The sequence below is a fragment of the Mustela erminea genome, chromosome 3, assembly GCF_009829155.1.
Source record: "Mustela erminea isolate mMusErm1 chromosome 3, mMusErm1.Pri, whole genome shotgun sequence".
Taxonomy (NCBI): domain Eukaryota; kingdom Metazoa; phylum Chordata; class Mammalia; order Carnivora; family Mustelidae; genus Mustela; species Mustela erminea.
The window spans coordinates 80,320,761-80,347,740 of record NC_045616.1 but is presented as its reverse complement, the minus strand read 5'-3'; the positions used below and the strand labels follow the sequence as shown (position 1 = coordinate 80,347,740).

The 26,980-nt window shown below is 40.0% G+C and overlaps 1 protein-coding gene across 8 annotated transcripts in view; it reads right to left on the bottom strand.

The window, feature by feature from the left end:
* Nucleotides 1-26,980, bottom strand: part of JAKMIP2 (janus kinase and microtubule interacting protein 2) — a 166,254-nt gene that overhangs the window by 71,053 nt on the left and 68,221 nt on the right. The window contains exon 1 of one of the 8 annotated variants that reach the window (XM_032336248.1): nucleotides 19,451-19,495. The exons of the other annotated variants lie outside the window; for them this stretch is intronic. The gene's annotated coding sequence lies outside the window, so the exon portion shown is untranslated. Of the gene's footprint in view, nucleotides 1-19,450; nucleotides 19,496-26,980 lie in introns of those variants that run through there. 8 annotated transcript variants of the gene reach the window in all.

Genomic DNA, 26,980 nt, shown 5'->3' with positions numbered 1-26,980 from the left:
ATGGGCACTAATGCTGGAAAGGTTGCCTGGAAATGACAGATTGAGGAAGACCTGGAACACGAACCTTAAGATTTTGGAATCTCTCCCAACCCCCGTAAGCAGTCGGTAAGTTGCTGAAGTTCTTGGCAGGTGGATACCCTAACAGGGAAATGCTTTGGTGTGGTTATTCTGGTGGCAGAGTGGGGAGAAACTGGGGACATGGAAACTGCACAGAAGGCTACTGAACTTGCCAAGGTGAAAGATGATACAGCCTTAAATAGAACAGTACCAACAAGAGAAAAAAAAAAAAGAGGGATGTGTCTTAATTTACAAATTCTTAAATGTGGGGCACCTGGGTCACTCAGTGGGTTAAGCCTCTGCTTTCGGCTCAGGTCATGATCTCAGGGTCCCAGGATCGAGTCCCACATCAGGCTCTCTGCTCAGCGGGGACCCTGCTTCCTCCTCTCTCTCTGCCTGCCTCTCTGCCTACTTGTGATCTCTCTGTCAGATAAATAAATAAAATCTTAAAAAAAAAAAAACCCAAATTCTTAAATGCTTCACAGGAACGAGGAGGTCAGAAAAATATGGATACTAAACTGTTAAGGTCAATGTGAAAAACATGACAAGATACTAGAGAAAGTTTCTCACACAACCTTTTAGAAAATTGGGTACTGTGTACAGGGAGGTGCTTCAGTCCAAAACTAAGGGGAATTCCTACTGGTCACCCATATGCTCCAGCAGCTGCTGTTCTCTCAAGCCCCCTGGTATTCAGCCTGGAGGACCATGCTGGGATCCTGGGCTTTGTGCCATCCCCACATGAGCACCGGGGCCATGCCCTTTGCAGTGTGACCCTAGGGGAAGGGATAGGAAGAGGTTAGGAGGTACGGAGGACCAGTCTGTCTCCAGAAGTCATGGAACTGTCCACCACATTCTACCTAAGCTGGATGTTGGAGTCGTTCTTCACGCATATTTTACAAATGTTACCAGTTTACTGAAGTACATAGTTAGGAGATGTCGAAGGGGCTACCATTCTTTGTTTCTAGAACTGAAATGAATTAACAAGGATTTATCAGATTTTTATGACCAATACCACTAGGCACAAAGATAAATGAGACAGTGTTTAATTTCAAGCAGGTGCTAGGGGAATGAACTCACATGTTTTTGTTTAACAGGTTTCTCTTCCTCTTGCTGATCTCTAAATGTTGCTGGTCCCCTGGGCTCCCCAAAGCTCTCTACACTGGCTTCACCTAGAGGGTTATGACTCCCCATTTTATATCCATAGACCTGACCATTCCCCAAACCGCGATTCAAATATTCAACATCTTACTTACCAAATCTATTTGGATATCTGACTGGTGTATCAAACATAACCTAACATGGATGTCTTTATTACTAGGCCATCATAGCCTCGTTCTCTCCAGGTTTTCCCATATCAGTAAATGCACCATCGTGGGCCCAGTTGTTCCAGATCTAAGCTTAGAAGCCCTCCTTTCGGGGCACCTGGGTGGCTCAGTGGGTTAAGCCTCTGCCTTCGGCTCAGGTCATGATCTCAGGGTCCTGGGATGGAGCAACACATAGGGCTCTCTGCTCAACAGGGAGCCTGCTTCCCCCTCTCTGCCTGCCTCTCTGCTTGCTTGTGATCTCTCTCTCTCTCTCTGTCAAATAAATAAATAAAATCTTAAAAAAAAATAAAAACAAAAAAAGAAGAAGAAGAAGCCCTCCTTTCTTATTTCCACCATTCCTCTTCTCTAGGGGTCCTGTTTGTTTTTCCTATAAAATATAATTCCCGGGGCGCTTGGGCGGTTCAGTGGGTTAAAGCCTCTGCCTTCAGCTCAAGTCAAGATCCCAGGGTCCCGGGATCGAGCCCCGCATCAGACTGTCTGCTCAGCGGGGAGCCTGCTTCCTCCTCTCTCTGCCTTCCTCTCTGCCTACTTGTGATCTCTGTCTGTCAAATAAATAAATAAATAAATAAATAAAATCTTTAAAAAAATATATAATTCCCTTTGTTCAACTTCTCTCAACCCCCTACGGTGCTTTCAGAACATAGAGAAAGGAGGAATTTGAGAAAAACTTCAGTCACTTCTAGCTTTGTGGTCTTCCTGGATGAAGAAAGGGCTTTTCTGATTAGAGATACAGGAATGGCAGAGAGAGAGACTGAGAAGTACTGGAAGTCACAAATTTGCCAGATGCATTTAGAGAAGGTTGGTAACAGGGAGAAGACAAACTGGATTAGATTGCATAGGTCCCTGCGTGACTGACGGTTAGATTTCACTGATAATGATTAGATTTCATTATGTAGAAAGGAAGCATTTGGACATAAGTGTAATGACAAGAGCTCAGAGTGACAGAGCTTGACATTGGACTAAGCACACTTGACATACTGCTCTCATTTCATGCTCCCTAAAAATAGGGGGGAACGAGTCACAGAAAGATGAAGTAACTAGCCTGAAATGACAGGTCATAGTCAGTGAGGCCTTCATGCCAGACTGGGATCCAGGCTGTGATGCCCAGGTTTGCACTGTCCCACGTTTGCATTTCAGAGAGGTAGCTTAGGCAATGTGATGGATGGTGAGTTCCCAGGGAGAGTCATATATCCCAGGGAGAATATGGTAGACAGAAAGCAGGAAATCAGGCTTCCTCATTAGTCCAGGTGGGAAGAAGACAACACTGAAGCTACCCATGGCCAGAAGGATGAAAAAGAATGTGGCAACTCTGACACATGGAGACTTTGACTGAATCATGTCTTCCTTTTAAACATTATTACTGGCTTAAACCTTCTTCTCTGCCAAGGTAAATAATGAGTACCAGCTTTCTTGCTGGTATTGCTTGTGGCAAAAATGTGCAATGCCATAGTCATATTTTACATTTTAATCTGTAATCCTTTCTCCAAAAATATAATACTATGTGCCTGACTTCATGTATTTTTTGTCTGGGAATTATTTTTAACTTAGTCACATAAGGGCTAGGGAAAACAAGAGGGTTAAAAAACTAGAAACATGTTCAAGACAGAAAAAAAATCACAGAAAGTTACAGATAGCGTCAGCTCATGGATACTGTAAGCTGAGCATCCATTCATAAGGATGATCCTTACAGCCTCCTGGTGAAGGCGAACTTTGAGAAGCCTTTTCTGGCAATCTCACAATTCTCATGTAAAATTTTACTACCGTGCTTCAGTCACCCTGTGCTGCTTCCCCCTCCAACCCTTTTGGACAGCTTCACTGAGATAAAATTCACATATAAAATTTTCCCTTAAAAAAAAAAAGTGTATTAATTCAGTAGTGTTAGCATATTCTCATTATTGTACAATTGTCACTGAAATAAATTTCAGAACTTATCACCCCAAAAATAGACCCTATACCTGTTAGCAGCCATTCCCTATTCCTCACCGAACTCTCACAGCCCTAGGCAACCACTAACCTATTTTTTGTCTCTATGGATTTGTCTATCTTGAACATTTTTTATCAAATGGAATCATACAATATGTGACTGGCTTTCATTCACTGTAGTGGAATAATGGTCAAGATTCATTCATATTATAGCATATACAGATATTTCATTTCTTTTCACTGCTGCATAATATTCCACTGTATGGCTAAAACTGCATTTCATTTATCCAGCCATCGCATGAAGGACAAGTGTGCTGCCTCTGCTTAAGTGGCCTGAGGTAAGCCTTCCAAAGAAGCTACCAGCCAGAAGACCTCTACAAGACAAAAAGTCTCACTGTGCATTCATGAACCTGACACAGTAAAACAAATGCTTTTTTTTTTTTTTTTTTTTTTAAGAGAGAGAGAGAACATAAAAGAGAGCATAAACGTATCACTCCAAGCAGATGGAATGTTTCTGGACCATTCCAGGAGCTTGTGCAATGACAACGTCTGACCCAGCAGGTGATCTGGATTCAGGAGGAATAGAAGCCTTGTTCACTGAAGGGCCAATCCTCTTAAAGGTATCAGATAATTAAGAGATAACCTCTCAGGAATCCTTGCATTTTAAAACATGGATCACTGTTTGAGAGTAAACCTTAATATAGAAGTGGATTATTGGGGGTGCCTGGGTAGCTCAGTGGGTTAAAGCCTCTGCCTTCGGCTCTGGTCATGATCCCAGGGTCCTGGGATCGAGCCCCACATCTGGCTCTCTGCTCCGCGGGGAGCCTGCTTCCTCCTCTTTCTCTCTCTCTCTGCCTGCCTCTCTGCCTACTTGTGATCTCTGTCTGTCAAATAAATAAAATATTAAAAAAAAGAAGTGGATTATTGATGCAAGAATTATAGTCATCATTCATTCATTCACTCATTCAAACATTTAGAGGAAATATAAAGTAGTGTTTGGGAGTAGATCTTACCAAATCTTTCGTATGGTTTGCTAAAATCTCCTGGTAAGTTTTAGCAATTCTAGAGCTCCATCTCTTTAGATTTTGATTTAGTAGTTGCCAGGTGATTCTGATGCCAGACCATTTTTTGAGAATTTCTGGTTAGGAGAATGGGCTATGAGTTCCACCTCTCTGTTTAATAGAAGTGGATCATGGATAAATTTCTAGTTATCTAGGACTCAATATACCTCATCTCTGAAATGGGGTTGAGGGGAAGGGGGATATAATATAGGACTATGACATCAGACTATTTGACAATTAAATGAAAAAGTGTGATAGTCTCATAGAGTTCATGACAAACAGTTACCACTTACTGAGTGCTCTCTTTGTACTAATGGCTAAGGTGGAGGAAACAAAATCGCCTATAATAGAAGCGCTGTCCTCAACATCCTTAAATTGAGTAAGAATGATGGAAGATATGCAAAAAAATAATTCAAGAGCCACATTTAAGGAAGGCCTCAAATATGAACAAAGCTATTCTTATTCTTGGTTCTCTACGGACTCATTTAGGCACCGACACAAAACCTGAGAGGGGGAGACCACACAATTCTTTGTCAGATGTATGGCCACATATTTGGACGAGAATGTGGCCACTATTTATTGAGCACTGTTCTTGGCTTTTCATAGATGTTAAAAAACCTAAGCATCATTCCTATCCTCCAGTGGCCTCCAGCCTATAAAAGGAGACAGGTGTTTATAAAGAAAGAACAAGTTCTAGAAAGCCCTGACTGATATAGTTGGTAAATGCTGGGTAGTGCCTTACTTTGGATTAAGGAGGACAAACACTTATTAGAGAACATGTCATGTGAGCTGAGCCTGAATGAGGCTGAGTATCTTACTGGGTTCTTCCTCTGTGCCAGGCACTCTGCTAAGGTACACTAACGTTAGGTACTAACTCAATGAACTGTTCTAATTCGCCCTTTCAGATATTTACTCTTATTATTTCTTAGACAGATAACTGAGGATAAGAGAGGTTAGTTAACTTGAAAAAGTTACACAGTTAAGAAATGGCAGAGCTGCAACTCAAAGACACATCTGTCAGCAGTCTCCAAAGCTGCTGCTAGTGTTTTTTGTTTGGTTTGGTTTTTTAAGAGAGAAAGAGCATGCACATGCATGGGCCTTGGGGAGGGATAGAGGGAGAGGGAGAAAGAGAATACCAAGCAGGCTCCACGCCCAGCAAGAGCTGACACCCCGCTGGATCTCACAATCCTAAGATCATGACCCAAGCAGAAATCAAGTAGGACGCCTCCACCCAAAGCTTCTTAACACATTAACACTTTCTTGAAAGACAGGAAGAGTTCAGCTCTGGTTGTAAGTAGGCTAAAGAGATGGCAAAGGTGTGCAAATATCCGCTGGGGGCTTACAAAATAGAATGGTAGAACGTGGTTAAAAGATTGGACTCTGAAATCAGAAAAACTGTCTTTGAATGAACCTTCCTAGCTGTATATTCTTAAGAAATTACTTAAACTCTCCAAGCTTCTGTTTCTTTATTATACTATGGGGAAAGGGATATATTTACTGCACTGAGCTCTTGCAAGGAATAAATGAGCTAAAATGTGTCGAATGATTAGTAAATTATTATCACCATCATTACCATGGTTATTATTTTTCTGTTTTTCTAACTATCCATGAAAAGCCAGCTTAGGTTTTAAAAGAAGAAGAAACACATTTATCACCTGTTCATGTTAAAAAGACAGGCGAGGAAAAGCACAGAGATCCCTGGGAAGTCTAATGGAATTCATGGTTATGCTTTTCAGGGACCTGCGTTGACAGGATCAGTATGCCCAGGAGTCTTGGCTTTGTCGCTGGTTTTGCCCTAAGCTATAAGCTGGATAAAGTCATTATTAATCTTGGAGTTTCCAATAAGGCTGTTGCCTTGGAGTCATGATTTGCAAAGCAACTGTAATACAAAAGGGCTAAAGTTCATATGTGTGAAGCTAAAAGCTTCACCACTGCTCTGTGATTAATATTTGGGTATGTCCACTCTACCAAAGCCTTGGGAGTTTGTTTCGGCCATTCCCCCTTTTTTTCTAAAGATGATGGCTTGAGTCAAATGTTTTAATGTTTAAAATGAATGAATTAAACTGCTTGCTTGATTCCTGGTGACCTGGCCGAGATACATTAGCACTCCTTAAACCTTTATTCAAGCAAAAAGTCTCACTACGCATTCATGAATCAGACACAGCAATTTGATATAAAAGACAGGAGGCTGCTGTTTAAGCCAGTCCAACCCTGGAGTCCTAGTTTCCCTATATAAAGGGAATGTGGTGGTGTGGCTACAGAGTCCCAGACTTTACCCATTAAACATCTGTTAGAAGAAAAGGAATCTGAACGGCTGACATTCAGCATGGTGGTGATAATGCATGTTCAGGATTGTAGGGTACCAGGCGTACATGTTTCCTTATGTTTGTTTTTCTCTCTCTCTCCTTGTCATGCCCTCTTTATCACCTAATAATAGTAGCAATTATTATTATAAATTATTTAAAGCTAACATGTTAAGGGACACCTGGGTGGCTCAGTTGGTTAAGCCGCTGCCTTTGGCTCAGGTCATGATCCCAGGGTGCTGGGATCAACCCCCAAGCCTGGAACCCTGCTCAGCAGAGAGTCTGCTTGTCCCTCCATCTCCCTGCACCCGTCTGTCCTCTCTTTCTCTCAAAATAAAAACAAAAACAAAAAAAACCCCAAACTTATTACTCCCAATGAATGTGGTTTTCTTTTTGATCTCAGGTTTAAAACTTCACATCAGAAATGTACTTCATAACATGTAGAATAAGAGAGCGCTCTCAGCACACATATAAGAGACATCTAACCTCTTTAAGAGGGCTTCTGAGGAAACTTGGTAGAAGTGATGTCAAATCTGGGATCCAAAGCAAAGAGGATTCATCCAGAACTGTTCCAGCCCGCAAACCCTTGGCTCTGCTCATGCATGCCTTTCCCTTTCTCAACATCCTGGTGAACTCCATCCTATGCATCCTTTTTTTTTTTTTTTTAAGATTTATTTATTTATCTGTGGGGCGAGGGGCAGAGGAAGAGGGAGACAGAGTCTCAAGCATACTCTGGGCTGAGCACAAAGCCTGGTAAGGGGCTCCATCTCATGACCAAGGGATCACAACTTGAGCGGAAACCAAAAGTTGGTGGCTTAACTGACTGCACCTCCCCCCTCCCAAGCATCCTTTAGGGACCAGGTCTGATGGAATCAGTTATTCCCTCATCTGGGTTTCCATTTTCACTTTGAAGATACTTTATTAAAGTATTCAGCACTCATTCCTCAATTCATTTACTCATCAATTGACATAAACTGATGAAACATCTAGAGCAGGGGATGTCTGTGCTAAACTTAAGAGACAGAGTCCTTTTCCTTCCCAGAGGAGGAATCAGCAGTTTGTACAGTGAGACAGTTGCATATATGATAGTAGATAGGAATCACAGGCGTCTTGGTGGGTCAGGAAGGACTGCTTAGGGAAAGTACAAAAAAAAAAAAAAAAGATGTGCCAGCAAAGGATTGGAGGAGGAAATAAGAATGTCCCCAGTTGGGGCACTGGGTGGCTCAGTGGGTTAAGCCTCTGCCTTTGGCTCGGGTCATGATCCCAGGGTCCTGGGATGGAGCCCCGAATCCGGCTCTCTGTTCCGCGGGGAGCCTGCTTCCTCCTCTCTCTCTCTCTGCCTGCCTCTCTGCCTACTTGTCACCTCTATCTGTCAAATAAATAAATAAACCTCTAAAAAAAAAAAAAAAAAAGAATGTCCCCGGTGGACAGAGCACTGAGTATGAAGGTCTTCATGTAAAAGAGAATATGAACGATGCTATAGAGAAACATACAGGCAAAAGCTTGGAGGGGAAAAGCAATCTTTTCAGAGAGACAGGCAGAGAGCAGCTGGTGGAGGACAGTTTCAGCTACATTAAAGGAGATGGACTTCACACCCATAGCATGTGTAGTTACTGAAAGATTCATACAGGTAAGTGGCCTGACCACATTTTGAATTCAGTAACAATCCTCTGGCAACTGAGGATGGAACAGACTAAAGGGGTAAAAGAAATGCAGAAAGGAAAGTTTGGAGCCTGTGGTCATAATTCATTTAGACTGTAGTTATTTTTCATTTACACTGTATTTATTTTTTAGGTGACTAAGTCCCACTTAAGGGTAAAACTGTGTTTTATCCACCTTTGTCCTTAGGGGACCTGTCAAGTGACCACCATGAAGTCCAACTGAATTAATATTGATCTAAATCCGAGGAAAACACTAAGATTGAAGGATGTGTTTCACAATTTCTACGAAGATCATTTATAATTAGGTCTATTATGGGAAATTTCTTTTACTTTGCAGGAGCCCTTGAATGACTGTTTTGATTTCAGGCAAAAGTTAAAGCTTGGTGTAACCGTTAAATAAACAAGAAAATTAAATGAATTTTTATTTAAGCCATGTGTTGAGATTTCATAATCCTTGCTGCTATCCATCATACTCCCAAGCTTAATTTCACTCCTCAGCACTGAGTAAGTCATCTTGCACTGTACTCTTTTGTCTGGGTTTAGAAGGCTTTCATAAGGGCTAGTTAAGCAAAGTAACTCTCTCAGTGCTATATTGTCTTATTTGCATTGTCCTTTCTTTCTGGATTCGAAGTGTTTCACAGCTGTTAGAACAAGAAGTACCAGGGGCGCCTGGGTGGCTCAGTGGGTTAAGCCTCTGCCTTCGGCTCAGGTCATGATCTCAGGGTCCTGGGATCGAGTCCCGCATCAGGCTCTCTGCTCAGCAGGGAGCCTGCTTCCTCCTCTCTCTCTCTCTCTGCCTGCCTCTCTACCTACTTGTGATCTCTGTCTGTCAAATAAATAAATAAAATCTTTAAAAAAAAAAAAAAAAAGAACAAGAAGTACCAACCTCATTGCACATAGGGAAGAAATCCCAAGCAAAGCAGGAAACTATTACATATTCAAGGTCAGATAGCAAGAAGTATGCCTCAGAGCCCCTTCCCCAAGGCAGGCATTCAACCTGTATGTACATCTTATTAAAAACAAACTGGTAGATTAAGTTAAAGAAGAAAACCTGAATCACTGAAAGAAGTGGTCTTCAGATAATTATAAGTGATAGCAAGCTTTTCTATTTTAGGTATAACTGAAACATATATAACTTATTCTGTTTCCTTGTTTTCAAAGACCTTGAATTAAAAAAAAAAAAACTATCATAAAGGCACTTTTGCAAAGTGTCACACAGGAGCAGAAATTCTATATATAGGAGGTCAATCAGGTGTGCCTGCTATTAAGAAAGGGGGGTGCAGAACAGTATCTGTATTAAGATATACACTAGGGCACCTGGGTGGCTCAGTCAGTTAAGTGTCTGCCTTGGTCTCGGGGTCATGATCCTAGGGTTCTGGATTGAGCTCCACATAGATTCCCTGCTGAGCTATTCTCCCTTTGCCCACTCCCCCACCTCCTCCCCCCTCGTCCTCTCTCATACTCTCTCAAATAAATAAAACCTTTAAAAAAGAAGATTTTTGCTGATTAATAGGACTTAAGTAGAAGCACATCAAGTTTGAATAAAACAACTTCTGGATATACTGTGTGGTTTGAGTAGAACTGCATTTAATTTTCCACATTCTACTGAAGAGAACCTGGCTATCACTATTTTTCCTAAGTTATAAGACATTTATGATGTAGTATAATATTACAGAGCAATACAGACTATTCTATTTTTTTTTAAAGATTTTATTTATTTATTTGACAGACAGAGATCACAAGTAGGCAGAGAGGCAGGCAGAGAGTGAGAGAGAGGAGGAAGCAGGCTCCCCGCGGAGCAGAGAGCCCGATGTGGGGCTTGATCCCAGAACCCTGGGATCATGACCTGAGCCGAAGGCAGAGGCTTTAACCCACTGAGCCACCCAGGCGCCCCCAGACTATTCTATTTTTTAAAAGATTTTATTTATTTATTTGACAGAGAAAGAGATCACAAGTAGGCAGAGAGGCAGGCAGAGAAAGAGGGGGAAGCAGGCTCCCTGCTGAGCAAAGAGCCCAATGCAGGGCTTGATCCCAGTACCCTGAGATCATGACCCAGGCCAAAGGCAGAGGCTTAAGCCATTGAGGTACCCAGGTGCCCTGAGACTATTCTTTTTTTAACATTTAGGATTCTGTTTTAGATTCTGTCCCAAAGGCCAATGTATAACTACATTTTTTTTTCATTTGATGGGATCTTGGAACCAAGACCGTAAGAAGGATTAATGGAAGGTAGTTAGCCTAACCCCAATGTTAAGTTATATGCTCATAAGGTTATAAGGTAACATAATTTTATATTATATTATAAGGAAAATAATTTTAAAAACAGATCAACAACTCTCTCTCTCGAACCACAGTTAAACCATAGTTACTATGTTAGAGTTGAAGATGATGCACAATGTTTGTACCAAACAAAACTGCATGTACTATGTGCCAGAGGAGTGGGGAAAACACACGCACATATGTACACACACTTGTCTGTTGGGCAAAGTTAATTGTGGGGAACCAATAGATGGACAACTGGAAAAATAAAGATAGAGTAAATCATGCATGTGCTGACTGCCTAGATACTGAATTTATGAATTTTTTTTAATAATTACAAAGAATCTGATAAACATTTTTAAGAGGAGAGACATGATCCAATTTTTTTAAAGGAAGATTAATCTTGAAGTTGTGTGTGGGGCAGAATGGAACAGAAAGGACTAGAAGTTAGAGGTCCAGATAGGAATCCACTGCCAATATTCAGAGAGAAAGGGAGGACTTTGGATTAGGATGGAGGGAAGAGGGCTTTTTCTTTCTTAAGCTAAAAGAACTCTTATTCATCTCCCCACCATCATTTTCTTCATCCTCACTCAAAACCTTTTCTCTTTACTGAGCACTCAGTATGTGCTGGGCACTGCACAATGCATGTGCACCTGCCCATTTCAAACTTAAAGCAAGCTATGAGACGCACGTGCTTACTGTTCTCCATTTATCGTTGAAAGAACTAAGTTGACAGGAGACAGTTCCCTCACTTAAAGTCACAGAGCAAGGTAAATGGTATAACTAAGGTGTGTGTGAGCCTGAAGCTTCTTACGGACTTGAGTCCCTATACTTCTCTCATCTGGTGTGTAGTGTTTGAAGAGTCCACATAACATGCTCATTTGGGGAAGTAATGCCAGAAAGAAGAAAAGATCAAAAATGACAACCAACACTTGTACCTCGAACATTAGAAGAATGTGGTACCATCCACAAACTTGCAAAGATGAAAGGAGTCACACATGTGCTTAGAAATATTAAGACCTAATATTTTCAGGGTGCTTAATATAAGCCAGGCAGTATACTAAATAACATATATTCATTTTCTCATTTAACCCACAACATTAAAATACTACAGATTGCGGGGGGGAAGCCCAATGCGGATTGTGCAACAGAAGTGTGCTGGAAGCCAACAGCAAAGTCAAGACATAACATGGACAGCCTCGCTCCAGAGCCCATTTGCCCAGTCACTATGCTGTACCAGAAACATGTCAGTTTGTTTTTAGAGAAATCACATTTCAGGGTGCACGTAGTATCTTTTAATTATTTATTATTTACCCACTTTTAAAATTTTTCTCCCACCTATTCGAAAACAATTCCCAAGGCCTCAATCAGATAAATGCACTTCAACATAATGAGATTTAAGACATTTAACACGAAGTCGACAATACGTGTATACACATGTATAGAGATAGGTGTTTAAATTGCAATAGTTTTCTTTGAGTAGTAGATGATGGGAGATTTAAGTTTAAACTTCTTAAGGCTTTTCTTCTCCCTCTCCAAGATTTCTTTAATAATTGTTATATAACTTCCATAATCTGAATGAAATAATGTTTCTTGGGGTGGGGGTGGGGGAAGAAGAATTCAGTGAGAAAAGAGGAGCAAACAGAAAGTAAGAGCAGAAAACGAGCTAGAGCCGGGAGCGAGGCTGGAATACATAGGCATGCTTTCAACATCATATGATGAAAAGCTGGAATTAATGCAAGCATAGAGATTTTTGTTCCTAAATCGGAAATGCTGTGGACTCTAAAATGCTCTTTCTCTTTGCTGAAAAGTGAACCAGCCATTAGACAAAGCAAGTCACAGCACAACTGTTAGCTCCATAAAATCAACAGCTGAAATCAACAAGATCAGATTCTGAACAGATGTCAGGCCCCTTCTCAGGAAGGGACTATACAGTCAATTTAGATTGGACCTTGAATAAATCATTTTTTGGAAATCACTGGGAACACTGTTTTTTTATCAAACCTACTTTACTCTTTCTTTACTGTCCGCCAACCTCGTCTGTGTATACTTCACAGACTCAGGAGTGCAGATCACTCAGGGAAGTAAACTGTATTACCTATGAAATTAACTTTTCTTCCTTCAATATCTCTATCACTTTTTGCTTCATAGAGGCAGAGAATTTCCTGGGCTTATTCACCACTTTTAACCCCACTGCTTAGCACAGAGCCTGACAGTAGGTACTCAGATATAAAAATGTTTATTGAGTTAAGTAAATGAAGCCAAAATGGAATTTTCAACAGCAGAAGAACTCCTTCAACCCACAAAATATTTATGTTGTTCTCCCAAATAAGGACTATTACAGAAGGAGGTGTAATTCACAATCTACTTAATGGTAATGCCATTTTACCCCATGTTAAACCCTGGAGTATATTAATAGCATCTAACTACTTAGAAATTTAAGCAATATACTTTCAAATGTAAGCAATTTACTTCTAAGAAACACATTTTCCCCCTAGTACTTTCTTTGACTTATTACTTCCTGACACAAAAAGTAGGAACTACGATTGCTCATTTAAGGTTTGAAACCACTTCTATAGACAGTCTTACTAGGAAAAGTAGTTTCAAAGGTTCAAATTTTTTTCTCCACATGGACCTTACAGGAAATTCTGAGAGCCAAATTTCCTCTTTGGATGGTAAGCAATCTTTGACAGTTCCAAAATTCTAGGGCCCTAGCTTATGACATTCTAGATCATAATAGCATTTGTATAGATAATTATTAAACTTCATCTGCTTACTCACCTCATACTGTGACAGATGAATGCTACTGCTACTGCTAATCATCATCATTACTATTATTGGCTATTTACTACTGCTAGCCGCTGTGCTAAGCTATTTAAAAGCATTATCTTTTATTTGACGTGGGTGTTAAAAGTCATCTAGTCCAGCCCTAAATGTATGATTTATGAATCCTCTCTACAACTCCCCACTGGGAGACACCAACATTCAAATAAAGAACTGCAGGCCTGAAGATGTGATGAGTTTTGGAACAGAGAAGCAAAGCAGACACTATCAGAGCACAGAGGAGATCCAGTTCCCTGGGGAGGACTCAGGCTGCTTCTAACAGAAGGTACGGCTGAGCTGAGTCTTGAAAGATGAGAGAGCACTTGTCATATGGTTGAAGGAAGAAGGAAGAACTGAATAAATATAAGATTTGGTAAGAATCACAGATGTACCGAGACTTTTGATTAACTGGAGGATGTGAGGATGGGGAAGGAGAAGGAATTTGGAAAGGGCTCATTTTCGTATCTGATATTAAGCTCATCTGAATTCTTACTTTTCAAGTAAAACTTTCAATTTGGGATGAAGGGTTCCAGATTCTGATCTGTACAGTGAAAAATTGTTAAATAATAACTCTTAAAATCTTTCTGTATGTCAAGCACTGTACTTACCATTACACATTTATTATTTCACAAAAACAAATTAATAAGATAGATATCATTTTTCCACCATACAAGAGAAGAAATTAAAATTTAATATTTGCCCAACTTTACTCAGCTCTTATATCTATGAGCCACTCATTCACTCAGTTGTTCCTCGAGAACCTGCGATGTCAAAATTTGAAAGTGGGTCAGCCTGATTTGAAAACCATTTGTTTTAACCACTACACAGCACCTGTCTCTGCCTTAGCATCAGAAAGAGAATCTATATTTTTTCCTCCTCTCATTTATTAGTTTTTAAAGTTGTTTTTTTGTTTTTTTTAATTTGAGAGGGGATGGAGAGAGAACAAGCAGGGAGAGGGGCAGAGGGAGAGTGAAAAGCAGACTCCCCGCTGCACAGATCATCTGACTCAGAACTTGATCCCAGGATCCTGAAATCATGACCTGAGCCAAAGGCAGATGCTTAACCAACTGGGCCACCCAGGTGCCCCTCACATTTATTATTATCTTTACCACTCTCAAATGACTCAGGAACAAGTCATATTCTAGAGAAGTCAAAGTGTGAGGCTACTAAACACATTTCTTGTCCAGAGCATGACAGAGATTTAACACAAAGCTGTGTATCATTATTTTAGCTATGCTCTGAATGCCAACTGAGTTCACTGCTTAGGTCATTTCACTGATAAACCCCATTTTTCAGGGCACTTATAATCTAGCAGTTAGTGATCGCTTCGGCAGCACATATAATCTAGCAGTTAATAGGAGCACCTGGATGGTTCAGTGGGTTAAGCCTCTGCCTTCTGCCCAGGTCATGATCTCAGGGTCCCAGGATCGAGCCCTGCATCAGGTTCTATGCTCGGCAGGGAGCCTGCTTCCCCGCACCCCCCCACCACCTGCCTCTCTGACTACTTGTGATCTCTCTCTGTCAAATCAATAAATAAAATCTTAAAAAAAAAGAAATCTAGAAGTTAACATTTTTCCTGTGTGAAATAGGCGAAGACAAGGGAGTACTTTATTCTGGCAAAATAGTACACACAAAATAGCTATTAAGTCTTAAATGATCAACATGAGAGAGATAACTAGGTAAGATGGGATTTGAAGTCTAAATCTAGGGCTGTGGTGGAAAATCTAGGGCTTCGTACAGAGACTGACAAAATATAACCGACAGTGGTAAATAGGAATCATTAGTATTTTCCTTGTATTCATGCAGATGGGGTAACGGAGACTTCGTGAAGGCACACAATTGGCTTGCAGCCCAGAGCTGGTAAGTAACGGAGTGAGGCTATCCTCCAAGCTGTTTCACTGGAGAGCCCATTGTCTTCGCTCTATCTCTACAGTACCTCCCTCTTAGGGAGCTGGTGAAAACGACATGGAATAACGCAGGTAAAGGGTTTAGCAGAGCATGTGTCATATAAGCACTCTCTTTAAAATCAGTTTGACGTCTGAACATTTAATTGCTGCCAATCACTGTTTTTGGCCCTGAATAAATACAATAAAACATATAAAATAGATGTGTGGCTCATGGAGCTACTGTGTTACATGGGAGAAACACACAATAAGCATGATAAATAAAGACGTAAGTACTATGCTGGATGATGACAAAGTGCTATGGGGGAAAAAAAAACAAACCATAAAGCACAGAAGTGACAGGAAGTGTCCAGGTGGGGTTGTAACTTTAGATAAGGAAGTCTAACCAAATAGGTGCTATTTGTCCAAGGGCAGGAAGAGAGGAGGCATGCAGATGCCTGGGTGGTGTGGGGGTAGAGGGGGAGCACTACAGGCAGAGGGCGGAGCAAGTACAGGAGCTCCTCAGCAGGAGCGGACATCCCAGTTCCAGGAACTGCAGGCAGCCAGCTAGGCTGGACCGAATGAGCAAGCGAGGAGAGCAGCCAAGTTGAGGGCAGACACGAATGGGAGGGCAGTGTGTGCAGACCATGCTGTGCTTTTTAGGCTACTTTACATCAGCTTGGGCTTTTACTCAGCATGAGGGCCCACTGGGGATGCCCTGATCTGACTCAGGTTTTAGCATTTCACTGACTGCAACAGGAAGAGCAGAAGAACTGGTGGCATGCATGACGCACAGAGACAGGTTTGGAGGCCTCGGGAAAAATTCAGGTTTCAGCTGGTGGTGGCTTAGGCAGGGGTGGGAGCTGTGGAGGCAGTGAGAAGGATCAGATATAAGCTGCTGTTAAGCCTTCTTAAATTGGCATCTGGCCAAAATTACAACCTGGTCTATCGGTTTTTAAGCTGAGATGTGAAACCACAGAGGCCTGAGGAAGTTTTAAATAATGTGCTATATTCTTTGTCTTTGAAACGTATTAAAAACTCCCAGTCTAAGAAAGGCATTATGCCAGGCACTGCAGATGAAAGAGATGAGGGTGACTATCCCTGTCCCTTTAAAAACTTAACTCTATTAAGAGGACAGTATACCTGACTATAAGCAGCACAGTGTGGCCATATGCATTCCTCCAATAAATATACTGGGTGAGGTTTTAGCTGGAGATAGATGAAATCCTGCTCTTGTGGGGTTTATATTCTAGTAGAGTGAAACAAAAAATTAGCAAGAAATAGAAATTATACAGTGAATTAAAAGGCAATAATGAGGGACTTCAAAAAGAGCAAGCCCATATCTGTGCAACACTCTTAACACTGAAAAATTATGAACAATGTAATGTCCATGTAAAAATAATTGGCTTAATAAGGTGGTATGTCCAGTCTACAAATTAGTATGCAAAAGTTTAAAAATACATAAGTAAATCTAATGAATCAATGAGACTAATTTTACTTTCAGACAGATAATAAAGAGCAAGATAATGAGTGAGAGAAAAAGCCTGATGTTACACACACACACACACACACACACACACACATAAAATCTCTATGTACACATGTACGTATATAAAGCCACAGTGTATTCTGGAATGACAAATGATAGGGTGAAAGGCACCACCTTGTTTAGGAATCAAAAAGGCTTTCTAGATTTGAACCCTGTGGAGAATGTAGTTCCAATTCTTTTTTTCCCAACCATGGGCCAGTCCATGGGCAACCATCCACAGCTCTGTGGCTTTGTGGCCACCGCACAATCCATTGGTAGCTCTCTGCCCCACATTGGCAACAGCTCTGACAATTACATACTTTGATCTACTCCAAAAAAGCTGAGACCCTTAAAGAGGACAGGGTTGGTCCTGGGTGAGTACAGGGTTTCTTGTTTTTCTCCTGTCTTCCAAGGCATTCCTGGGGGCTTGGATGTGACCAGAGCCCCTACTGGCCTCCTTTCTCAGGCTCTGCATCATCTCCTCGAGCAGTGCCACAGTCCATTCTGTCTGTCCACCCACCCTCAATCTCCTCCCTGGATCACAGATCACTGTGTTTGATCAACCACTTCTGCCAATGTGCTAGCAGATTAGGTTTGTGTTCACAAACTCTCCCAACCCACCAACGCATGAGTTTTATTTTAAAAAGCAATTTAGGAGGCACAAGTATTGCATGAGATTGTGTATGAGGAAACTAGCTGTTCCCCATAAACCACTGTATTAAATTGAGTTATTAAAATGATTATTAACTCTCCCACCCTTTCCACGGTATACACATTAAATGTTATGATTATTATTAACCTTCTCACCTCCTCCACAGTATACACATTGGGAAATGCTATTACTAAGCCCCAGTCCTGCTCCTTCTGTCACTGGGAAGGCATTCACAGAAACTGTGCTAGGCTTAAAGGCCTAGGATTTTAGTCCTCCCTATTCCTAAAGCTGCCTAATAGTCTCTCTCCTTATTTATCTATCTACCTATTTATTTATTTAATTTCAATTCAATTAGCCAACATATGATACATCATTAGTTTTTGATGTAGTGTTCAAAGATTCCTTAGTTGAGTATAGCACCCACCACTCATCACATCACGTGCCCTCTTTATTGAGCATCACTGAGTTACCCCATCCCCCCCTCTTCCACAACCCTCAGTTTGCTTCCTGGAGTCAAGAGTCTCATATATGGTTGTCTCCCTCTCTTGCTTTTTCCCTTCAGTTTTCCCTCTCTTCACTTATTGTCCTCTGCACTATTCCTTATGTTCCACATATGAGTGAAAATTGTATGGAGGTCCCTCAAGACCTTAAAAATAGAGCTTTCTTCTTATTTATAAGCTTACAAGGTATTCGAACATGCTTTATCTCATTGATATTCACAATGAGACTGAGGCAGACCCTAGTGTTCCCACGTTAAGATAAGAAAACAGGCTCAGAGCATGCAGTCGCTCACCGGTCTTGCTACAAGGCTGGGAGGTAACCTAACTTATCTCCTTACAAACACATGTTCATGTACCACAACCCAAGCTTCGTCCCTGAAGGAGGTTTTGGCACACAGATTTTCTCTACTGTAGCCTTGCCCAGAACAAGGGAGTGTTTCCCCTCCTACTCAAGAACACATGAGGGTGCTGCTGGATTAGGAAGATGCGAAAGAAGGAGCCTGGGAACCAGGGTGAAGACTACCTGGTTTGCAACTGTCCACATCTTGTGTGAGGACATCTGTATGTGAGCCCACTGGCCACACCTGCAGGTGCACACTCCTGAGCTTTTTGGCTCCTGTGTTTCCCTGCACAAGTGTCTGTTTCTGGATCCTTTTTCAAGTAGAATGCTCCCTAACACATCACATTTCCGTTGCAGGTCCTCTCTTCCTTAAATTCTAATGACATCAGCTTAAATGTAACTGACTCAAGGAAACTGTTGTAGGTTGAGTGTGCTCCTAAAAAATTATGGCCAAGTTCAAAGTCCCGGTACCTTTGAATGTGACCTTATTTGAGAACAGGCTCTTTGCAAATGTAAGCAATTAAGAGGAGGTCTTACTGGATTAGGGCGAGTCTTAATCCAGTGAATAGTGTGCTTTTAAGAAAAGGAAAATTTGCACACACACAGACACATCCAGAAAACAATGCCTGGATGAAGGAAGCAGAGATCAGAGTCATGCATCGACAAGCCAAGGAATGCCAGGGATTGGCAGCAACCACCAGAAGCTTGGAGAAAGGCACAGAAGAGACCTCAGAGCCTCCAACTCTGGTGACATCTGGGTTTCAGATTTCTGGCCTCCTGAACTGAGAAAGAATACATCTTTGTTGTTTTCATCACCCACTTTTTAGTAATTTGTTACAGTAGCCCTGGGAAGTCTTCCTGTTTTTTCCAGATCCGGCCAGGTTCTTCTCCTATACATTTTCACAGCATTGGCTATTTTCTTCTAAACAGCGTTATATCACAGTATATTAATATTTTTAAATCAATATTTATTGCCCCACTAAAATGGAAGCCCTGTGAAAATAGATTATGTGGGGTTTTGCTCACTATAGTGACAATCATAAAAACAGTACAGTCTGCAACAAAATATTTTTTAAATAAAAGAAAGAGGGAATGAATGATTAGATTGATGAATGCAAGAAGAGAGCAGAGCACTTACAATTTTGGCCCGAGGGTTTGGGAGAAGGGTACACCTGAAAGCAAAACAAAGATCTCTCTCTCCATCTCTCTTTGTCACAGAACTGTCTCTCTTCCCTCTCTCAATCTCTCTCTGTCTCTCTCTCTCTTGCTTGTGCCAAGTTAGATTCAGAACATTTGTCTTTTTAAAAATCTGTGGGGAATGAAAAGATTGACAAGACAGTTAATATCAGGGAAAACTGTCAACTCTAACACTGATGATAAACACTGTAAAACTGTGAAAAATGAAAACAAATGATCTCTTTCTACCAGTTAGAGAAAGTAGAAACTCTTTTTGTCTTATCAAACAGCACAACAGTAATTATTTGTACCATTAATTTTGTATGCAATCTAAAATGGCAGACAATTTTTATTTGATGAAAATAGTAAAAATCAGACATATTTTTCTATCAATAGAGTTAGCTATTTATAAATATACTCATATATCTTAAAAATTACAGAAAAAAATGATGTTGTACTGTGTTTAAGGGCAAAAGCTTTGGAGTCAGAGCCCAGGCAAAAAGACCAGCTTTAACCAAATACAATGACTACATTGGGCTTGGACACATTATTTAACTTGTCTCTGCCCAGCTTTTAATTTTGCCTCATAGGGTTGTAGTTTGGATGAAATCAGCTAATATATGTAAATACATACAAGAGTAATTGGCACACAGTAAAACTCAATACATTTTAGCATTCTTATTACTATTAGACATCTGACGTTTGATGAGACCTTGGTGAGTAGTCATTGAGATAATCTCATCCATTTATGTCATAACTATAAATTACAAATCATTTTCTTTTTTCAACTTTCAGAATTAAAAAGTGATGAACAAAATAGACTGGTGAGTGATGCGTGGGGTTAGGAATGGTGAAGAGATTTTGAAAACACTTTTCTTTGTAATAAGAAGATGCTGAAAGCTTAATTATTTTGGGGGGTGACAGAGAGTAGGGGGGGATATAATAAAATGTCCAAAAAAATGGAATTATAATGCCTTATTTCCATTTTAGTGGAGGCATTGACTTATTTTTATGGTAATTTAAATTAAAGTTTTTGTCCTTTAGTCCCAGTGTTGCCAAGTCACAATTTCAAAGGATTTTTAAAAACTTGGGTATAATGGCTTATGTGGTTTAAAGACCTAGAATTCCAATTAATTTGGGGGTTGAACTTCTGATTAGACATGTCAGATTTCAGTATAAAGTCAAATGTATTAAGCATATCTGTGGTGTTTCCTCCTTCCCAAAGAAATACTTTCTTACTATTGACATTTTCAGTATCTTTCTTGTTAATGGATTTTATGCACAATTATTTAATATATTTAATCTTAGCTCTTCTCTTGGTGTCAGATAGGATCACCTTCATCCAACCTGAGATTTAATGTTGACTGGTCAGCTGGCAAGTGCTACACTACTGCCTACACTGGGAAATTGCTGAGATTAAAAGAGTTTCTTTAGGGGCGACTGGGTGGCTCAGTCTGTTGGGCGTCTGCCTTCAGCTCTGGTCATGATCCCAAGGTCCCGTGATTGAGCCCCGGATTGGGCTCCCTGCTCAGCAGGAAGCCTGCTTCTCCCTCTCCACTCCCCCTGCTTGTATTCCCTCTCTCGCTGTGTGTCTCTCTCTGTCAAATAAATAAATAAAATCTTTAAAAAATTCCTTTAAGCTTCTATTTTGGCTAGAGAAGATAAAGTTCATTTTCCAGGGGGATGCTAGCAGCTCCTTATCTTTTTGGGTGTCTCCAATCTTGTCTTTGTGGCTAATTTGGGGATCACAATCATATGATGGGCAGTGAAAATAGAAACAGGACTCCTCAATGGGCTATCTATACCACAGGCAGTCATTACCCCAGACCAGAACTTTCTGATAGATGCAGAGGCCATTCAGGAAAATGAGCCATCCCAAGATTCCTACGGGTCCTCTAATTGTCTAGTGAAATTGATAGGCTACGCTTGTCAAAGCTGCTATCTGTCATTCTTCTGGACTCCCTCCATCTTTGTGCCTGATGATTTCCATCTGCAGCTTTCACAGTCTGATGTATAATTTGGTCTCTCCTGCCTTTCTGAATTTTGCCTTCTCTGTGTTACTTTTCCTTTTGATACTGTGTATTTCTCAAACTTTTCTTATCTCTTAGTGTTGTTCAGATTCATTCTTTGTTGTTGAAAGAGTCAGAGTTCATCTTTGCAAAAAATACAGTAAAGATGGAAACAACTGTCAAATGAAGAAAATAAAACAGAGAAAACAGAAGTTGCTTTTAAAGGCATAAAAATCAAGTTTTACATCACTTGTCCCTTTTAAAAAATTTGTTTATTTGAGAGAGAAAGACCAAGTAGGGGTGTCGGAGGGGCAGTCAGAGAAAAAGAAAGTCTTAAGCTGAATTTGTGCTGGGAGCCCAACATGGGGCTCAATCCCACAAACCTTGGGATCACAACCTGGGCCAAAACCAAGAGCCAGACGCTTAACCGATTGTACCACCAAAACACCCCTTATGTCTTATTGTTTGGACCAAAGTAATGAATATGTGTGACTCAAAACTTACAATAATTATGACAAATTTCGTGTTTGAGGTTCTAAACTACAGACTGAATAAACTGAAGGCACAGAATAGTAGAAGCATAGGCAAGCAAGTCAATCTGTTTTGTATGTGACCATTTTGGGACATAGGACTAGAAGGATTTTCTCCCCTCATTCTCAAAGTTAGACTATAGATGAATATTCACAATCAAGTTAGAATCAAACCAAATCAAAGACATGATAAGATTAAACACTCAGGATTCATATGGAGTGATTTTTGTACCAAATTTGGCAGTTTACAAATAGCTACCAATCCAACTAAATTAAGGGCTCTTTAGCACAAGCTTAAACAAGAAAAAGCCTATTCATTGGTTGACTGGATAAAAGGGAAAAGCAAAATGGCACCAACTGCCTGGTTTCCCTCCACACCCATTTTAGAAGGTTGAAGACCCTCAAGGATCAAGGCTTTCTTCCTTAAGACTTAACATAGGTAAAATTTATGATGGTTTCTCTTAGTCTGCAGCTTGACTACACCAGTTCCCATATTTTCTCTCTAAGGAGAGCCAGATGAGTAGGATTCCTTCTTATGGCATTATCTAACAGGGATAGCAGTGCTCCAACTGAAGCAGGCCCAGCTTGTGCCCTTGACATTTCTGTTCTTCTGTCCTTAGCTTCTGACCAGTAAAGTAAGGCTTGCTTCTCTCTTTTCTTCTCCTATTGTTATGGAAGCGAAGGTGTATCAGGGTGTTTGTATGTGTGTGTGTGTGTGTGTGAGAGAGAGAGAGAGAGAGAGACAGAGAGAGAGGACATCAAAGAACTAGCTAGCTCAGGGGTTTTTCTCCCTCATTTACATTCATTTATTATATAATGATTTATAGAAGTTAAGAACTAATGTTTGGCATACCTGCTTGACTTAGGTATAAGTTAAACAAATCAAAACTTTTTTTCTGGTAAGGTTATGCAGAATAATACATATTTCTATTATACATTTGAAAGCCACAGCACATCCAGTATCTAAAATCTGAATACAATACTAGAATATGGCTTCCATTTCAAAGGAGAGATGAAAACAAAACCATATTCTGGGGAGATCTCAATATTACAGATCATTACCTGTCTTAACTCTCTTCAACCCAACAAGGTTAGGTAAACACAAAAATAATGTTAAGACACATCCCAGTGGAGACTGGACAAAATTTAGTAAGCAGATACCAAATGCCAGTCATGCTTAAGATTGTTTTATATGGTACAAGGTTTACTGACACCCACTGCACAATTTTGGGAGATGTCATTCATGTGTGCTCCCTAGAATTGTGCGAAGTGGTGATACAAAAATAAATACAATACGGTCTTTCATTCATGCCCTCTGGCCTACAGAATGAAGACAACTTCTCTGGCATTGAAAGCTCTTTACTATCTGACCCAAATTCCATTTATCACAATCCATGTAGTCTAACATTTGGTTATAAAGAATCTATTTGCTACCCACCTTTTCCTGTAATTGGCTTATACTCTTGCACCCCTTCTTGTCTTGCTCATGCTATGACCCCAACCTCATAAAGCAGATTGTATATAAAAATTTAAATATATAGGTATGCCTTAGTATTTTCCATATACATATATGTGTGTGTGTGTGTGTATATATATATATAGCTGTGCATACTATACATATATAGTAGGAAAACACTAAGGCATACCGATTACATGCTGTAGATAAAGGACATTGAGAGAAAATGGAGCTGGAAAGGTAACTTAGGCCAGCTAAAAGGCTTATTCAGTAGGCCAAATGGATTGCTGATGGTTTGAATAGGTATGTAACATGAACAAAGTTGTGCATTAGTAAGTCAAAATGGGCTACAGTAAGAAAATTACTGCAACTGTTAAACAAGATAGAATTAGGCTTTAACCTCAGTGGATACAGAGAAAACAAATGTAGAAAGATTTCCAGAATAAGAGAAGGTAATGGATGAAGAGATCCTGAAAGTTATCTACATTGGTGAGAAAGTAATTAGAGAAAGATGGGTGCCTGGGTGGCTCAGTCTGATAAGCGTTTGCCTTAGGCACGGGTCATGATGCCAGTGTCCTGGGATCAAGTCCTGTATTAGGCTCCCTGCTCAGAAGGGAGCCTGCTTCTCCCTCTCCCACCCTGCCCTGCTTGTGCTCTCTGTCAAATAGATAAAAACCTTTAACAAATAATAAGTATAAAAAGAAAAGAAAGAAAGTAATTACAGAAGGAGTCTTTTATATGAGTAAGACCATGAAGAAAGAAGGTAGGAAGACAGGTAAGTGAGGTGGGAATAAGGCTGTGTGGCTTGGGAAATAGAGATGAATTAAAAAGAATTTCTTTTCCAACCATACACTGATCTAGTTTTCTTGAACATTTTGCCTACCTAAACACCTAAATTTACAGTTAACAACAAGAGCAACAACCAATAATGGACCAAAAATAGGATTCCAGAAATGTAAACAAGCACCAAGGATGATTCAATCTTGGGGGCATGAGTCAAAATGTGATGATTCTTGAACACTAGGGACAGGAACTAAATCCTAGTGTCTATCAAGAATATGGCCTTTTATTTTATGAAGGAGCCTGCATATAATTGGGTTAACAAAACAAAAACCTAATTATCAGCAAACTCTACCAGAAGAATACCAAGGAAATTGCCACAAGTCATCCATCCTTTATGATGGTGTTTGACCTAAAAGTATACTACCTATGTTAGTTGAAAACATGCTGGATGAAATACCAGTGATCTAAGTGAACAGAAGGAAGCAAACTGAAAACCTTTTTGGAGAAGGTTTTTTACTGTCAAAACAGAGCTCAAAAAATTCTCCCAGATAAAGTTCTAAGGTAGAAAATTTTACTGGGAAAAAGGAGCAGACAATAAAATCAGAGTTATAAAGATTCAAATATTGAAAACATCAGGTACAGGATATAAGTTATATATGTTAAAAATATTAAAAAATAAAGAGATTTTTAAATATAAGCACTAATTATAAAATACACAAAATGATGAAAATAACCATTCAAATAGACTTTCTAAAATAACCAAAATTGAATCTTTATAAGTGTAACAGTAATTTAACATTTAGAAAGGAAAAAAATAATTATAGTTGAAAATTAAATGGCTGGTGACTATCATGTTAAATACAGATGAAGAAACATTTAGTGAACTGGAAGACAGAGCTAAGGAAATTTTCAATAGTATGAACAAAATGAGATTGAAAAAAATGTATATGATGTTAAGACAAATGCAAATCAGAGTGAGAAAGTTTAATATATATCTTATGGTATCTCCAGGATAAGAAAATAGGCAAATCTGGAGAGAAGTAATATTTGAAGAGTAATGACAATTTTAGAATTTAGCAAGTCTTATGAGGGAAATTCATCTGTGTGTTTGAACTTCCTTTATTATGTCACTACTAAATGTTCTGAGCCAGGACCAACCCCAATTCTCAGTCTTCAGTCAGAGCTAAGAATTAGCAAATCTCCAAGGGGAAAAAAAGCAAATTCAGATCTTCAGATCATCTCCCAAAGTTTCTCGCTTTTCTAAAATTTGGTCTCCCTTGCTTCTGCAGCTCTCCACAGGGCTTTAAAATACAACTTGGGTAATAATATTTGGCTTTCTACTTATTTTCAGTGGGAACATGGAACTATTATGAACTACTTCATTCCAGCAGAAAGAAATTTAGGGATGCTTCTTTGATATTTGAGCATATTCAACTGGGTGGACTGTTTGTGAAGGGGGGAAGTGATAGAGGGAAATAGTGGTTGCTAGGAGTGAAAATATGCAGAACCTTGTAGGCTACAGTAAGGAGTTCATTTTCCCAGAACTCTAGTATCAAAATATCGTAAGGACCAATGTCATGAATGAAAAAATCTCTAAGGAGGGACACAAGATACAGAGAAGTAATACGATTCTGGATAGTGATGAATGGGCATCTTAGGATTACATGAAAAAGGAGGCTTGGATTCAAGAACAGTAGAATAAATGAATCACGCTGCCATCAGATACTGGGTTGTAGTTGAGCGGTAGAGGCAGGATATTTTAAAGATGAATGAAATGCAAATTTCTTCTCCTTACACTCACAATTAGTACAAGTAAGATGAAAAGCAGAGAGAAAAGTAGTGGGAGAGCCTTCTTGGCCTAAGCTTCAATGATACTGAAAAGTATTGCCCCCTCATCTTATACTTCCATCATCTCTACATTCTTCCAATAACAGACTCTCCTTCAGTGAACCATCCCTCTTCCATTCTCACCCCATACGAATTCAGTAGAGCTAACTGCTTCCTCCTTTACCTCTCTCCTACTTGCCTGGCAAAAGTTTGGTACATGATCCAGAACTGGTTCTGGCAACTGGTTCTACAATGGACACAATTTTGTCTGGTGAAACTCAATTCCAGGACTTTTTTTTTTTTTTTTAAAGATTTTATTTATTTATTTGACAGACAGAGATCACAAGTAGGCAGAGAGGCAGGCAGAGAGAGGAGGAAACAGGCTCCATGCTGAGCAGAGAGCCCAATGTGGGGCTTGATCCCAGGACTCTGGGATCATGACCTGAGCCGAAGGCAGAGGCTTTAACCCACTGAACCACCCAGGCGCCCCTCAATTCCAGAACTTTTCATGGAATTATTTTGCTCAAGTTGATGGAATGTTGGTCTACATCTGGTAGTGGCTACCTTGCAACATTAAAGAAGAGCTAATAGGACAAGAGAACCCAAAGGTAAGAGATTGAGAGTCAGCAAGAAAGAACACTGACAATCCAAACATGCTTGAGTATAGTTCTATTCTAGACTTTCTATTTACATGGCATAATAAGTTACCCTTCCTGCTTACATCAGTTTGTTATCACTTGCAAAAGAACAACTCCTGACAAATACACTTGAAAAAATTTGAATGGATGTTATTTGTTTACAACAAAATGGGAATTTCACAAGGCATTAAAAAGAGCCAGTCTCAGAATTTCAAGAGTAAAGGAGTTCAGAGATAAAAGAGCATGTTT